This window comes from Phocoena phocoena, chromosome 3 (assembly GCF_963924675.1).
Source record: "Phocoena phocoena chromosome 3, mPhoPho1.1, whole genome shotgun sequence".
NCBI classification, from domain to species: domain Eukaryota; kingdom Metazoa; phylum Chordata; class Mammalia; order Artiodactyla; family Phocoenidae; genus Phocoena; species Phocoena phocoena.
Genome location: NC_089221.1, coordinates 28,724,779 through 28,740,035, shown reverse-complemented (window position 1 = coordinate 28,740,035; position 15,257 = coordinate 28,724,779). Strand labels below are relative to the sequence as shown.

The 15,257-nt window shown below is 44.8% G+C and overlaps 1 protein-coding gene across 1 annotated transcript in view; it reads right to left on the bottom strand.

Annotated features, from left to right (window-relative positions):
* The window catches only part of RAI14 (retinoic acid induced 14), a 51,265-nt gene extending 36,415 nt beyond the window's left edge, over nucleotides 1–14,850 (bottom strand). The window contains exon 1 of the mRNA XM_065875453.1: nucleotides 14,726–14,850. The gene's annotated coding sequence lies outside the window, so the exon portion shown is untranslated. The remainder of the gene's footprint in view (nucleotides 1–14,725) is intronic.
* Between the last annotated feature and the right edge of the window lie 407 nt (nucleotides 14,851–15,257).

Below are 15,257 nucleotides of genomic sequence, written 5' to 3'. Positions count from 1 at the left end.
GTATGGTGACAGATGGTAACTAGACTTATCACTGTGATCATTTTGGAATGTACAGAAACATCAAATCACTATGTTGTGTAATAGGAACTAACAGTGTCGTAGGTCAATTATACTTCAAAAACCAACCAACCAACCAACCACCTCATAGAAAAAGAGATCAGATTTATGGTTACCAGAGGTGAGGGGATCGGGGGAAGGGGAACTAGATGAAGGCAGTCAAAAGGTACAAACATCCAGTTTTTTAAAAATGTATTAAAAAAGTGACAACTAGATATTTTTACTTCTTAGTTGCTTTATTCCTATGATTTTTTATTTAATTCAGGCCAGGCATAATAACATCATAAAGAAGTTTATTAAAATATTGGCCAAGGCAAAAGACCTATTTATGAGTAGAGGATAAGAATTAAACAGTACCTTTTATAAAGCTAAAACAAAAAGAAAACAAACAGAAAACCAACAACAATGACTCAAAGTCACAGATCTTACTTTATCTATAAACTCATCCACTCTACCTCCTCCCCTGCCACAACTGGATTATTTTGAGGCAAATTTCATTAACTTTTTGTCTCTGAACTTGTCTACACATACACTTAAAAGATACGCACTTTACAAAGGAGAAATAATAACGCAATGAAATCCTTTGTATCCAATACCATGTCTAACTTGAATGCGAAACAACCTTGTTTCATCTACACCCTTACCATTATTTTGAAGCAAATCTCATGTCATATCATTTCATTCATAAATACTTCAATATGTATTTCTAAAATAAAATAGCTCTTTACAAAAATGTGCTAACAGTACCATCATCACACCTGTTAAATGTGCTGTGAGGAATCAATGAGGTCTGTGTAAAAGCACTAGCAAAACGTGAAGCATGTAGTAAACACCCAAGAAAATACCACCAATTATCAGAGCCTCATCAACGCAAGACAAGGCACAGAGTCTGAGACATGTTGCTTAATAAAAGGATTTGTCTCAGTGTTCAGAAAAGACAGGTTAGCAGAAATTAGGTCAGAACCGTCATTGCTTAAGAAATGAAGAAAGAAGGAAAGAAAGGAGGAAGAGGAAAGCAAGAAGAAGAGACTTGTAGACAGTCACAGATGACCAAAAAGAAAGCCATCTGAGACCAGCCTTGTCTAATGCTCACACTTGAGCTGCTAACATTCCAGCGCCTTCCATAGAAGTGATAATCCCCAAAGCAGGGTTTGGCAGCAACAAGTCATTAGCATTTAGCCTCTGAATGTGAACGAGAAGCAGAGCCAACTTTTAATAAGATACTCAAGTGGAAACTTGGGTTCAGTTGGGTGGGAAAACATGATTAGTCACTGACAGAACCTAGGTTTGTAAATGATAGCGAGTAGGTTTCCCTTCCTCTGCAGTGACAAATGCAGTCCCCTCAGGGCAGCAGTCCCCTCAAGGCAGCAGACCCTGGGACTGGTGGGTGCTGGTCTGGACTGCAGATGGGCATCTGTGGGGCTACCTCAGGCTTAGGGAGCAGATGGCGCCCCAGGTCAGCACACCACTAATGAAGAGCATGGCTGGTGGCCTTTAATGGCCCGTGCCCTGGATAGCTGGTAGAACAACACACCTCTAGATAAAGACAGTTTGCAGACTGGGGTGAGGCGGGCAGGCAAAGTAGTAGGCTCATTAACAGGCCCCCCCTCGCCCCCAAACAGAGACTGTTCTTGACAATGTTAATTCTAGGGCATTAGACCTAACCCAAGCATGGGATAATTTTGATATTTCTATAGTTGTATATTTTTATAAATTGCTATAGCTAAATATATTAATTCACTCGTATACTTACTATACTACGGTATTTACGTGCCAGACACTGTCCTAAGCACTGAGAAACACATGGTGAATAAAAAAAAAAAGCCCTCATGGATCTAAGCTTTTAGTAGGAAGACTAAAGATAAACCAGTGGTTCTCAACTGGGGGTGATTTTTGCCCCACCCAGGGGACGTCTGGCAACAGCCGGAGACATTCTTGATTATTCACAGGGTTGGGGGTGGGTAGATTCTCCTGGTGTCTAACGTGTAAAGACCAGAGATGCTGCTAAACATCCTACAATGTACAGGCCCCACAATAAACAATTATCTGACTAGTCTAAAATGTCAATAATATCAACATATCAAAATGTCAGTAGTGCCCAGGTTGAGGATCTCCGGGATAAACCATTTAATACAAATGCATGGTGCTGCGATATAATTCTATCAAGACAAATTAAACAAAGGCTGAAAAAACATCATGAGCAGATCTCAGTCTTTTTATTGAGATATATTTTAAGGTACGTAAATTCACCATTTTAAAATGCACAATTCAGTTGTTTTTAGGATATTCACAAAGTTGTGCAACCAACATCACTATCTAATTCCAGAACACTTTCATCAGCTTAAAAAAAATCCTTGTACCCATTAGTATTCACTCTCCATTCCCATGCCTACCCTTGGCCATCATTAACCTACTTTCTGTACCTATGGATTCGCCTATTCTGGACATGTCATCAAGATCGAATCATACAACATGTGGTCTTTTGTGCTTGGCTTCTTTCATTTGGCCTGTTTTCAAGGTTCAGCCACGTTGTAGCACGTACCAGTACGTTATTCCTTCCATTGGGTGGATATATCACATTTTGTTTATCCATTCGTTGGTTATGGACACTTGGGTTGTTTCTACTTTTTGGTTATTGCAAATAATGCTGCTAAAACATTTCTGTACAAGTGTTTGCGTGGTCACCTGTTTTCAATTCTAGTGGGTACAGACCTAGGAGTGGAATTGCTGAACCATATGGTAACCATGTTGACGGCTTTAAGGAAATGTTAGATTGTTTTCTAAAGCTGCTGCACCATTTTACATCCCCATCAACGACATGAGGGCTCCAATCTGTCCACATCCTAGCCAGGACTTGGTACTGTCTGCCAAATTTTAAGCGATGAGAATTTTAATTGCACCTAAATTTTCCACAGAAGAAACATTTAAGTCTTTCTTAATGAACGCTTTGAGGTAGCTATTTCAACTAATCGTCAGCTGAAATTTCCCCTTAGAGGAACAGAAGAGTGAATGCAAAACAAATTCAGAACATCCTTTGGCTTTGTCTCTGCAGGCTTTTACACCTAATTAAAAAGTGTGGCCCTTCCTCTCAAAGACAAGAAATGTCATTCAAGAGTCAATAGCAATATATTTTATGAGAGGTTCTACTGGCTTGTTTACCTCTTCATTTGGACAGGTCTCAGAATTCAGTGGAGGAGGAAGGGATATAAAATCCTTTATCCACTCCTCTAACTCCAGGCCCAGCGACAAGGACACTTGTCACTGCCCAGGGATACAGCAGGGTGGCTGTCCAGATTCTAGTGCAGCCGAAGTGAGCGCACTTCAATAGCCTAAAAGTCTTGGATACTCACAGAGTGAACCACAGACCAGAAGCTGTTAGAAATGGAGGCTCTCAGACCCCACCCCCCCATCACTGCCCCAAAAGCTGTGTTTTACAAGTTTCCCAGCTGACTCCCGTGCACATAACTGTTTGCAAAGCGCTGCTCTAAACGGAGGATGAGTTAAGAACCTCACACCATCCTTTTTACCAAGGTACCTATTGTTTCAAACCGCTTCTGAAAACATAATCCCCTTAAGCCTTGAAAGCAATCTTGTGGATATATCCCACAAAAAAGGAATCGATGCTGTTTTAAGTTTCATTATAATAGGCAATGTTTAGCTTTGCTTATAAAACTCAGCTTGGCCCTTTCACAGAGGGGTAACTAAAAGGCAGAATGGCCTGAAGATTTACATCATGATCCTTTGATGCCTCTGCTGCTTATTGATATTTGGAATTTCTCTGTTTTTGTCACTTGGAAAGTTCCCAAGGTTTCTGTGCTTCAGAGTTTTGCGGCTCCCGATCTCTCCCCCACTAACCACCCCCCTTCTTCTTCCTCCTCCCTCCCTCCCACTCCCAAGAGAAGACCAAGATGACCTTGAGTGCCCCAGGACAGCAGCTGGATGGCATCCTGAAGGTGCAGAGGAAGAACCAGCAGAAACCCAGTGAGGAGGCCGGGATACCACGGCTGGGTTTGCTGCGTTGTTGTTGTGTCATCATGGCTGAGGTACCTAACTTCGGTTCCCTCACCTCTAAACCATGTTTGGGCAACTAAGAAACATCGGCATCAATAATAATAGCAGCTTATCTGTTGAAATACAATGCACTAGTTACGTTTTAACTCATTATACCCCCCAACCAGCCTTGGGAGGGGTAATTATCATCATCCCCATTTTACAGAGGAGGAAACTGAGACACAGAGGAGTCCAGTAAGCTTGCCCGAAGTCCCAGAACCAGTAAGTAGGGGAGCCTGGATTTGACTTCAGCATTCTGCCTGCAGAGTTGGCCCTTCAACACCATGCTGAGAAACTGCACTATTTGTTAGATCACTCTGCAAATTGTGAAATACCACATAATATAACTTACTAGCTGTACGGCTCTTTAATAAACAAAGTTTAAACTACAAAAAACTAAGTATTTGGCCAAAAAGCAAACACAGGCTTCTCATTGGGGCTGATTAGGGTCGCCAGTGGTCTCCAATGGAAAGAAATGTAACCCAAGCACTGCAGCAAACAGAGCCTGCGACAGAGGTTTCGTTTATTACAAAACCGCTCAGCAAGTTGTACAAGCCTTCAATGCCTCGAGACAAGGCCGGGATGTTTCTCAAGGCCCTTAACCCGAAGCGGATTTGAACTATTACTATTTAAAAGCCCATGACTGATGGCTGGGAAAGTTCCTTCCATCTTTCAGAGTAACAACAAACAGAGTTCTTCTGGTTTCTGACTGCCAGCTGAAGCACATACTTGGAGGAAACACAAACTCACAAGGCTACTTTCAGAAGACTTGGATTTTTTAGGCATATTCATTCACAGAAGATTTCACTCAAACCAAACTCTTTCTTGCGCCCTTTACGAGCACCCCAGCTCCCGATACCAAAGGAGCTGGCCGGCCGGGTGAGGTCGGGAACGCAACAGGCTGGCCACTGGCAGCCTCGGCAACCAACTTTTCACTCCCCAAGTCAATCAAGCCACAAAGAAACACCCATACACCAAACCCTACCAGCACAAGACACACCCAGAATCCCAGCGTGTTAGAAGGTTCCAGAAGGATAAGCTGGCCCAACATCCTCACTTCACAGATGAAGACACTGAGGCTCAGAGAGGTTAGGAAATGTGCAGAAGATCAGGACTTGAGCTCACTGCCCTGACTCTAAGAGCAGTTCCTCCCTGGGAAACCCACATCTTCCTTCTTTCCTTTGAAAGCCCTTTATTTACAAGAGGGATCACCATGGTTGGTGTGACTCAGAAATACTTCACGGTAATAACCAACTTTTCATAATCCCTTGAGAGCTTCAGCATTTCCCAATACCTATAATCGCCTATACTTTAGTTGCATTGCTTTTGTAAGACAATCTTTCTGGAGGGGGAAAAATGATATTAAATCATATAAAAATGAATCAGAGAAATTAAGTATTTGGAATTAGGATTTAATCCAAAAGCCTTCGTGTGGCTCGCCAGGCTCTATATGAGGAGGTCCCGGCTCCCACTGTGATCTCACCTTCTAGCTCTTTCCCGGTTCGCTGAGGGCACATTGAGTACCTTCCCGCCTCAGAGCATTCGCCTTGCTGTTCCCTCCACCAGGACAGCAGTCCTAGAAAAGAGCAGCTTTGGCACCTCATTCTAATTCAGGAATCTGCTCGAATGAAGGTGTCTGCTCAGAGAGGCCTTTCTTGCCCAGGTTTATTCAAAGTGGCCCCTGGCTGCTGCTTTTTCTCCAACGCACCTGATATTACATGAAAGAGGCATGTGGTTATTGTCTGAGTGCCCCGTTAAGACTATACCTTCCATACGTTCCATGAGGGCAGAGATTTTGCCTTGCCTATTGCAATTTTCCTAGCACAGAGAAGTGGTCTGGGGTGGGCGGGGGGAGAATGCAAGTCTTCAGTTTTGAATTTGCCTTTTCCATCTGAAGTTTCTGTTTTGCATTTCCTTCAGCCAAGGCACACCCATGTTTTCTTCAGGTTGTACTATAAGTTCTTAAGGGAGAGGCTGTGTCCTTTATGTCATTATTACAAGCTTTATTTTGCTTCCCAACATCATGTCACGTGGTGGTTTTCACAGTGTGGCCCTTGGGCCAGCAGCATCAGTATCACTGGGAGCTTGTTAGAAATGCAGATTCTGAGGATCCTGCCCAGACACAGGGGAGGGGCCCAGCAATCTGTGTTTTAACAAGCCCCCTAGGTGATTCTCATACACGTCCCATTTTTAGGACCACTGGCATAGGAGGCAGAAGCATGGACTAAAATTCAGTATTCTTTGGTTTTGGTCTCAGTTCTGCCATCCCCAAGTACGGAACGATAAGGTCGCTCACTTTCACTGGCCTCAGTTTATTCATCTGGTCCACGTGACCACCGAAGCCTTTTTCAGCTCTCAAGTCTATGATTCCAACCCAGCCTACCAACTGTTTCCTGGCACTTACTTGCCGCAACATCTAAATTCTAATGAGGTCACTGAGCTCAAAAGAGGCTTAGCACACACCGAGTATTTCAGCGGGACAAACCTTAATCCTAAAAGACCTGGATTCCCATTTCAGATTATAATCCGAGGGTAAGGAAGGCATCACTGTCTAATAGCTTATAGTCAAAAACGCATTGAAAAACGAATCCTACTCTGCTAGTTGGGATCAACCCTATGGGCCTAAGAGAAATCGCCTCTGGCCGAGAAGTAATAGGGCTGCCAGGCCTTCAGCTATTGCAAAGGCAGCTGCAACAGGGACTTTGATCACTGCCCCTGTTAGGGACTGAGGGGGCAGACAGTTTGAGAAATGGGAACACTGGTGGCCTTCTCCTGCTAAACGTTTCGGATAGATATAATAAATGGTGACTAGCATAAAAGAAATAAAGGCTGTAAAAATAGGATTCCTGTCCTTTAAGTGCCCACGATGTGCTAATGGAATCAGCCGTGCTTCTGGGGACAGAGATCTCCTGGGGACAGGAGGAGGAGAGGCTGAGACGAAAGATCACATACTCAGAGCTAAGAAACCCCGTGACACTTAAGCTGAGAGTTAGCTCTTTTTCTGCTAACTCTTTTTCTTCGGGATTGTTTGGCTTCACAAATGCAGTAGGAAAAACAGCCCTTGGGCAGTATGAAATCTCTTTAGGGCAAATGATTCGCCTCTTGTGCTCAGAATAGACCCCCAGACTCCACCACCCAGAATGGGTGATTTGTACCAATTTCCAAACCTTTCTGACCCACACTTTCCTCTTCACAAATTACTCCAGGGTAATTGAGAGCATCAGCTAAGAAATACCTGAGGGAAACTGACATGGTCTTTAAAATGGGTGAGAGAATCAACGATCTGTTGAATGAATGACACATATGAAAGCCCCTAGCCCAGTGTTGGGCACCCAATATTAACACGATTAATAACAATTCCTTTCTTATTAACTGGATAAGATTGGGCTCTAACCCCGATAGTCTAATAACAGGGATAAGATTAAGTACAGAGGTAACCGAGACTCATCAAATCCTAGGTGTTTTAAGAGAGGCAGTGGTTGAGATCGAGCTCACCCCCTTAGGAATTTAGAAAAGGCTTCATGAAGGAGACGGAAAACTGGACCTCGAACGACCCAGCAGCATGGTGGGGCGGCGGTGGCAGCGTTTTGGAAGGCGTGTATTTCAGGGAAGCAGGAGTATTTCTAAAGGACAGGCACGTGTCGAGTGATTTCATGCGCCTCCACCCTTGAACTGTCTGGTGACTGCCAGCCTGAGAACCTCCCGCCCCAGGTGCCCCCTCCTCTCGCGGGGTTAGGCTGAGTGGAGGTCACTGCCTGCCTGTGCTCCCGGCCACCCGCCCCTGCTCCGCCCTCTAACACAGTCGGCTGGGGTTTCCCAGGCTCTCCTGACCTCCGCATGCGGGGGCAGGTCCGGGCCGGCGGAGGGCATGGAAGAGCCAGATTGCTGCAACCCCGGGCAACAGTGAGCCAACTGAGTGTTTAAAATCCTTCCTTCTCAATATACTTAATCCTGCTTTGCAAACAGTTTTAAAATGAAAAATCCTGTGATCCCTCCAATATTTTAATCAGTGCAGTTCTTAATCCCCAAATCTATTCTCATCAATTTGCACCACTTCCCTGGTTACAAGTGTTCCTTCCAAAGCACAATTTTGCAACATGATCTGTTCAGCTTTAACCTACACCATTTTCCCCTTTAAAACCCTTGTGAATTAGTTTAACATAATTTACGTTATGCCAAAATTGACCTTTCGTTTTAATTTTATTCTGTGCACAAGCGTTATATATACATATATGTGTGTGTGTGTATGCTAGGAAAAATTCCACCTGGGCTCCGTGGGCCTTCCTCAGTCTACCTGTAAGCTATCATGGGGAAAACCTGTTGAGAAGCCTTGGGCTAAGAAGCCTGGGGTCTCACTGCAGAGTGTCCAGAGCTGTGGTTCTCAGTTTGGACTGACCATTCAAGTATCCTGGGTGCTTTAAACAACCCCACGCCCTGACTGCACCCCACACCAATTACATAGGTATCTCCACCACGCTGTTACCAGCACCCACACTGTCCCCTAATCACCTCTTCCCATCTTGAACCCCTTACAAGTTAGTATTTTATGATTCAGCACTTAATTATTCTCCAGTACATCCACTGGTCTTGTCTTCTCGGCTAGATGCTATGCACCTTGTAGGCAAGGAGCACATTTTCTCCTTCTTTCGTACGTGCTTACGATAGAGTTTGGAGCATTTTAGACAACAGAGTTTGGCACATTTTAGTAACTCCCAACTAGAAGCAAATATCTGGGCACATTTGCAAGACAGCGACAGACGTTATGTCACCTTCGAAAATCTACCTGACCAAAAGCAGAGCAGATATGCTGTATAGAAATTATAGCGTTCAGTTCATCCCTCTGCCAAACATTAACAAGATTTAGATAAGACACAGGGTGGTTTTGTCTGGAAGGTCACTTTGCTGGGAAGGAGGCTGCAATGACATAAAATATACAGCAGTTTTAGGTAAATGAATTTGGCAGCTGTGTGGGAAGAACTGGAGGAAGGTGACCAGGTGGTACGACTTGATTTCCAAGACTGAACTGAGGAAAGCCTGTATCCATCCCTATTCTGCGAAAACAGGAAGAGTCAAAAGTACAACAAGCCACCCACCAGAGGAGCCCCTTCTTGTCCTGACTTGCAGAATTCAAGGACGACCTCCCCTATTTTACATGTAAGTTCCACAGAGTCATCTAAAAATACTAGCACAAGTTCTTGTTTTCAAAGCCAAAAAGATCAGGTTTCTGAAACGCGGGCTATGGATACAGACAATATATATACATTATATATATATATATACACATGGCTGGGTGGTATTTCTTCAAATACTACAGTCCCAGCAGTGATTTTATTTAGTCTGGTTGTTCCTAAAACAAACACACATAACTTTAATGAAATGCACATCCAAATGTAGGGGAAACCATCCTGAAACAATTAGACTGCTCTATGGTGAGAGGTTTTAGGGCAATGGCATCCTCCCCCTTCCTCACCTCCACGGTGGAAAGAGAATGGAGGGGTCGCAGGAAGCCAAGCCTGACTCCACAAACACAGCCTGCAGCCGTGGCTCTCTGCCCTGCTCTATTTGGTTCTCTTCTGACCCCAGACACCACCCTGCTTTTACTCTTCGCAAAGTGAATTCCAGTCGTTCGACTGCTTTCACATTTTTTTTTTTTTAACCCCTCTTTGATCGGTTTTAGAGGGAGAAAATTTTCAGACAAGGTTTCTTATCTCTCCCTAAAGGAAATATTCCAGCAAGAACTGAAAAGTCTGAAGAATTACCAAACCACCCATCTGGTTATTGACCTTGGGTTATGGAGGCTTCTGGAGAATGTCTGCCGAGATGGCTGCCTCATTCTTGGGACTTTCTGGGTCGTCTGGTTCTCTAGGTAATGAAGGCTGAGTATTTCCCTACTGAAAGTTCACTGGAAGCTGAGAGAGACAAGTGTCAAGTTGTGACATTCACCAGGATAGCTTTTTGCCTCTCGAACCCCCAAGTTAACTCGCCCCTAATAACTTTACCCGTGAGACAGTATCAGCAGAAAGAGAGTGTTTTCTCCATTAGAACCATGCTGAAAAGTTCACATCCACAAACACCAGCCAAATGCCTCTTCTATGCCTGGAACAGTGGGAGAGACCAACACAAACACTAAAATCATACGATCCTTGTCCTCAGGGACCTTCTGTGTTGTGAGGAAGCGGTCCCCAACCTTTTTGGCAGCAGGGACCGGTCTCATGGAAGCCAATTTTTCCACAGGACAGGGTGTGGGGATGGTCAGGGGGTAACGCGAGCGACCGGGAGCGGCAGATGAAGCCTCACCTGCTGTGCGGCCGGTTCCCGACAGGCCCACGGAGCGCTACTGGTCCCCGGCCCGGGGGTCCTCGGTTGGGGACCCCTGTTGTAAGGGATTCAAGTCGTTCAGAAAACACAGCTCTTATTTAAGCTGTAGAGACTTTTCTATTGTTGTAACAACATCAAGTTCTAAAGCAAGATTCTAGTATTTCAAAGAGAAGAAGAATCAAAAAAAAAAAAAAAAAGGACTGAGAATATCAGGGAGGAAGGCATTCTGGACCAGAAAACCTGGGACAAACACCTGGATGGTCTTATAGGAGGGGAGGGCAGGAAGCAGACAGCGCCACCTCCAGCAGAAGGAATGTGTGAGAAAACAGTTAGCTAAGTAAGGGCAGGGCCACTGGGAGGCCCTTGAAAGCCAAAATCAGGACTCTAGGCTGTCAGGCAACAGGAAAACGTGGTGTATCACTAAGCAAGATGACAAAACGGGTTATCACAAAAGCTACCTAGAAAATAGGCCTCCAAATTAATTTTGATATGGAGGTATATATAAATCAAAGGGTAAACCCTAATGAGCGGGCAGAGAATGAGGCCAAGTCCTGCCAAGGACCTAACTTTAGGTGTGTGATTTAGTCTCACCCTTCGGAGATAAATGCAATACATTCCATACGCGTCCACCGACAAATGCTGGCCCTGCGAGCTCCGCGGGGCTGGTGAAGCCAAGACCTCTGGCAGGAGGGACACACTGCATTGGCCCGCCGTGAATTTAGAACTGCTCCTAGGAGGTTCCCAATTCACCTGCTACCAAACCAAATGCCCGTGCGAAAGAACAGGAGCACGAACTGCAAAGTCTCCGCAGCTTGAGGGAGACACGTGTACACTCGGGCAGGAACGCACAGATTAGACTAACCCAAATCCCAAAGTGCAGACTTCCAAGGTGAGAAGCCAAGGGAACAACACTGCTTGGGGCTCACAACAGAGCGCTTGGCTGTGCAGAATGACGAGGTCCAAAAGGGACAGGAGAGATGGTTTCCAACGTCGCAGCACACCCCTCCTTCTCAATACTAGGGCCATTAGATGTGAATGAAAATATGAAGCCAGATAGATTTAATTCCACGGTGCCTTTGAAAATTAAATTCTCATAGTTATCAGTTAGTAACTTTAATCATCAAAAGGAATAGCCCAAGTAGAAAAGTTAAACGTTAGCAGATGATGACTTATGGAAAATCTTGCACAGAAAAATTAATTACCTCCTCTCTTCCTTTTCCATAGAGTTCCTCTAGTTTTCTACCCAAGTGTCACTGAAGGGAAAGACGGTGGCTTGTAAGTGCAAAGGTAGAGATGTGAGAACTGGTTCTAGGGTTAATTCAGGGAGAGATGTATCATGTGGGCCTTAGTTTTATCATCTTCCAAATGGAGGTGGTGATTTTTTATAACTGCTGTGTGCAGTTCTACAGTTGAAAAAAATAGAATAAACTACCGATTCATGCTACAATAAGGATGAAACTTGAAAACATTACGCTAAGTGAAAGAAGCCAGAGACAAAGGGCCCCGTATGTATAGTATGATTCCATTTACGTGAAATATCCATAATAGGCAAATTCATAAAGACAGAAAGCCAATTAATGGTTGCCAGGGAGAGCGGGAGGGGAAGTTGAGGACTGTCACTGTTTAATGCGTATGGGTTTCCTTCTGGGGTGATGAAAAATTTCTGGAACTAGATGATGATGGCTGTACAACATTATGAAGGTATTTAATGTCACTGAACTGTATACTCTAAAATGGTTAAAATGGTAAATTTTATGATGTGTATATTTTACAATTAAAAAAGAGAGGGGATCGAAAATAACAGTCTGGCCATCTATTCTATACATAATAAATGTCTTATTAACAGAAGACACAAATGGATCAAGGTGATCACAATTGTGGCGAAACCACTGAGCTAAATTTTTTTATCTTCTTTTAGTGAGTACTGTCTTGGACAAAACTATCATGAACAGTTCCCTCCCCTTTCTCTCAGATGGCTACAAAGTTCATCTCGTGCAGACACCTGCAGAGCCAGACTGGGAGGAGGACGGGAGCCAGGGAAGCTGTAGAGTGGTACAAAGGGTAATGCGAAAGCACCATGCCTACAGCCAAAAGCCTCAGGACGGGCTTAGGAGTATGGCCTCTGCCACTGTAGCTCAGAGAGCAAGGACTCCAAATGTGGCATCACAGGAAAAGGTTAACTGACTCATCCAACAAATATTTATTGACTATCTACTACAAACCAAGCTGCTGGCTAGATGATATAATTATAGCCATGAACTACAAGGTCACAGTCCCTTCTAGCAAGGAAATTACAATCTAGAGTGCAAGAGAGATAACTAAATTTACGTAAGGCCGAGTAGGCAACTGATGCAACAAAATATTAGCCAACACCCAAAGCCCACCTACTACTGGGCATCCTAACGAGTCAGAGCTCACGAGGATATGGCCCTGTCCTCACACCTGAGACAGGCCAAGGAGGAAGTCAAACTGAGGCTGTGAGGTGGAGCTCAACCTGGCGTGACGGGCACGGAGGACAAGCCCAGCTCCTAGAGGACCAGACTCCGACTTGCGTGACAACGCGTCCCTCTTCTCTTTGTGTACCAACTAGCCTGGTCTCTACACAAAGCTCAGCCCCTTGAGCTCTCTTGCGGCTCCCAAAACAACAGGGTCGGTGTCTACACTACGGGATCCACTGGGTGCTGGGAAGAGGGTTAACTGGCAAAGTATGCTAAAATGTGACCATTTTCTCCTGACCATTTGCCAGTCGTGCCTGATACTTACCCTTCAATCTAGAGTCAATCTAGTTTAGCTTCCAGAGAATGGTTCTCTCTGGTTGAACCTACATGGGATACTTTAAAAAAATATTGATTCCTGGGCCTCTCCCTAGACCAAATGACTCAGAACATCTGGGGTGGGCATGGCATCAACATGTTTGAAAAGCATCCCAGGAGAGTCTAATGCAGGGGCTGCCAGGATTGAGAACCACTCATCTAGGACAAGAAAGGAAGGGAGCTGGCTTTATCAAGTGTCTACTGTGGGCTGGGCACTGTGCAGCTCTTTACATACGGTGTCTATGGCTGTAGGTGCCCCTACCTCAACGTCTTGGAAGTGTTCTGGCCACGAGCATTACGGCCCCTAGGAGAGGCACTCAACCCTGGGAGGGACAGGAGATCAGGAATAGATACCCCAGTCTCCTTACCCCTCAGGTGGGATAGCTCTGAGGCATACTTTAAGCCTGGGGTAAGCAAACTAGTTAATATGTCAGGCTTTGTGGGCCATACAGTCCTTGTCTTACCACTCAAATCTGCCTTTGGGGTGCAGAAGCAGCCACGGACAATGCTGAATGAATGGGTGTGGCTGCATTCTAATAAAACTTGATTTAAAAAGACAGTGGGCCACACCCTGCTCTAAATCTGAACAGCTTCCCAGAGGTCCTTAGCGGGAATGAGTCTCAGTTGCCCCGAGCAGTACCGTGTCAATAACATGCTATAGAGGCTTCATTCCCTTACCGTGCACTTCCCGGGATCACGGGCTATAAAAACTACTTACACTCAAATCCTCACCTCACAGCCTGCTCCTGGGGGCACCCAACCAAAGTCAGTATCTTGTTTTATTCTTATAACTGCCCTAGCAGTTGAATACTGTCATCTCCACTGTACAATGAAGAAATTGAAATTCAAGGACTACACAACTCCTAAGTGATAGAGTCCAGATTAGAAGTCTAAAGATCTCTCTACAGTACGACCAGAGTAAGGATGGATACAAACAAACAAACAAACAAACAAGCAAACACACATACACACACACACACAAATACTTAAATATATAGTTTTAATTATGGTGGACAAAAGTACCACATATGGCAAATCATAAAGCAAAATTCATACAAAATTACAGATCTATGTGAAGGAAGGGGTTTCATAAGAAATAATACTATAAATAATAAGATTTGAGGGTTATGAAAAAATTACTTTCTCTTTTACGCTGTTTCTAATCTGGGGCAGAACTCTTTTCCCACCTATCAGTTAACTGACTGCGAGCCTGGTGCTATGTCTTCTCTGGCAAAATCTCCGGTCACACCTGGGAGCAAATGTGGCCATTCAAGGTAAAGCCCAAATATGTAATTTGGACCTTGAAGAGAAAGGAACTGGATTAAAATATCCTCTTATACATTTTAACATGCGGGGTGCGGTAGGGGCAGTAATTTCACAAAGTCCCCACAGATGCACTGGCAAAGTTCCCCCAGGGACCCCGGGAATTCCAGAGAACGGGTTGAGAACCCAGAGGCGGCCGTCAGAAGCCAATCTCTTTAGCTTACGCGGTCTTGCCCTCGCTGTCATGTTTGGTGGCGCTGGCCCCCTTCTTGCCCAGCAGCGAGGCCACCTTCTCTGCGTCTCCATTCTCCACGGCCTGCAGCAGCCGGTCATCATTCTTGTTCCACTCGTTGGTCTGTGGAGCAAAAGGGAGACACAGAGCCAGTGAGCAATATAGCGGCCGCGGCCATGCAGCCGGCGGGACCTTGGTCCTCCCCACTCCCCAAGCCTCCCATCGCTCAGATCAGAACCTGCCCCCAAATGCACGACTTTAAAAATACCTTTCCCTTCACCATGGACACACCCAAAAAGACCGGTTTCCCAAAAGAAAACATCCACAACTCGATGAAAGAGCGGCCAGTCACCACACTCTGAAAGAAAAGCAACTTCTTTCAACTGAAATGGGGAAGATGAAGCAACTTAAAAAGACCAAGAGGCCAGTTTACACATTAGCTTATTTCTAGCTAAACCTGACAGCTGGCGCCGCAGAACACTGACCTTGGACCTGGTCAGCAGCTCACTGGGCTCCTGATGTTA